Source organism: Boleophthalmus pectinirostris, unplaced genomic scaffold (genome assembly GCF_026225935.1).
Source record: "Boleophthalmus pectinirostris isolate CB_2022bp ecotype Guang Dong unplaced genomic scaffold, ASM2622593v1 HiC_scaffold_17, whole genome shotgun sequence".
In the NCBI taxonomy this organism is placed as follows: Eukaryota; Metazoa; Chordata; class Actinopteri; order Gobiiformes; family Gobiidae; genus Boleophthalmus; species Boleophthalmus pectinirostris.
In genome coordinates this window covers 29,961,818-29,963,638 of record NW_026571115.1, presented here as the reverse complement: position 1 = coordinate 29,963,638, position 1,821 = coordinate 29,961,818, and the positions used below count along the sequence as shown (strand labels likewise).

General features: G+C 41.6%; 1 pseudogene; it reads left to right on the top strand.

The window, feature by feature from the left end:
* Nucleotides 1–1,009: 1,009 nt before the first annotated feature.
* On the top strand, nt 1,010–1,544 carry LOC129408651 (proteasome subunit alpha type-3-like; annotated as a pseudogene).
* The last annotated feature ends 277 nt before the right edge of the window (nt 1,545–1,821 follow it).

Sequence of the window (1,821 nt, the reverse complement as noted above, 5' to 3'; positions counted from 1 at the left end):
TTAAGTTCTGGTTTAGACCTGGTTTAGACTTGGTTTAGACCTGGTTTTAGTCAAGATTTTAGTCCTGGTATAGTCCTGGGTTAGACCTGTTGTAGACCTGAGTTTAATCCTGATTTTAGTTCTGGTTTAGACATGGTTTAGACCTGCTTTAGTCCTGATTTTGAACTAAAGGTAAAAGGAGCTTGAAAACTATCACTGCATGACATCACGGGGTGGAACAGAACATTTTAAGCTTTGGAGATGTAAACAGACTAATAATAAAGTGTTACTCAAACATGTGAATGAAGCAAAACACAACTCCAGGTGTGTTTTTGAGGAGATAACAACATTCTAACATGACTAAAAGCTCATCAATAATACATTTGGTACAATATAGTCAAAACTGTGTGTGGTATTGGACCTTTAACAACTTATCTCCTCATTTGAGACAATACAGTGGGAGATACATTTACTTTGACATGTTTGGGCTGCAGGCTGCGAGCCATCTTCACCGTGTCACCGGTTTTGGTGCTGATGTGTCATATCTGCTGTTGTTGCTGAAATAATGGCCATAAACCAGGTTAACAAATCCACGATAGAACTCGGACCTGTCCTCCAGCGCACTGTTAAAGCACTTTTAAAGCAGACCTATTATTCCTGTAATGCAAAATCGACTTTTTCACAGCTTCTAACCAATCGCTGCGTGGAGTGATTCATGCATGTTTGAGCAATCTTTAATCGCTCACTATCAACACGCCGTACTGCTGATCTACACATTTTCACCGCCACCGGCACACGCCCACGACTCTGTACTTACTTCATTCTGCGATGTTATTTTCTTAATTGGTGACACGTGTAGGATTCTGCATTTGGTACAAAAGAAAAGTGTGATGTGCAGCTGTTTTAGCTGTTTTCCATGGAATACGCCATGAAGGCATTGGGAAGAAACTCGTTCTGTCTAAACTTTACAGAAGGATCCAACAAACGCATCTTCAGACAGACACGTCGGCATGGCACTTGCTCTTTTGGCAGAAGTGGCTCGTGACGAAGCTTCAAACTTCAGATCAAACTACGGACACGACATCCACTGAAGCACCTGTCGGAGCGTTGGCCATGTACGTTCACGCCTACACCCTGTACAGCGCCGTCAGACCCTTCGGCTGCAGTTTTATTCTGGGCTCCTACGACAAAGATGACGATTAGCTACATGGTGGACCCCTCAGGCATCTCCTACGGATACTGGGGCTGTGCGATTGGAAAGGCCAAACAGGCGGCAAAGACCGAGATCGAGAAGCTCCAGATGAAGGACATGTCGTGTCGGGAGCTGGTTAAAGAAGTGGCCAAAATAATCTACATCGTTCACGACGAGGTGAAAGGACAAGGCGTTTGAGCTGGAGCTGAGTTGGGTGGGAGAAGTGACAAACGGACGACACGAACTGGTCCCAAAAGACGTCAGAGAAGAGGCGGAGAAATGCGCAAAGGACTCTCTGGAGGAGGAGGATGATTCTGATGAGGACAACATGTAAAAACTGCTCAGTGTGTTTTTTTTTTTTTGTACTGAAATCTTTGTTTGTTCCAATATTAAAATTTGGAAAAACCAAAACAAAAAAAACAAAAAAAAGTGTGCTGTTCCCAAGTGTGATGTGCAGCTGTTTTATGATGACATTTATGGAAACATCAGCTCTTATTGGACACTTGTTTTTTATTTTAGGTCTTGTACTTGAACTTACTTGTACATACATTTATATAATTTATGTCTTATTTGACGCCTTTGTCTTCCTATTTTTTATTACTACTTATTTAGAAGTGTTATTACCATTTTATTTTGTTATTTTTTTTATG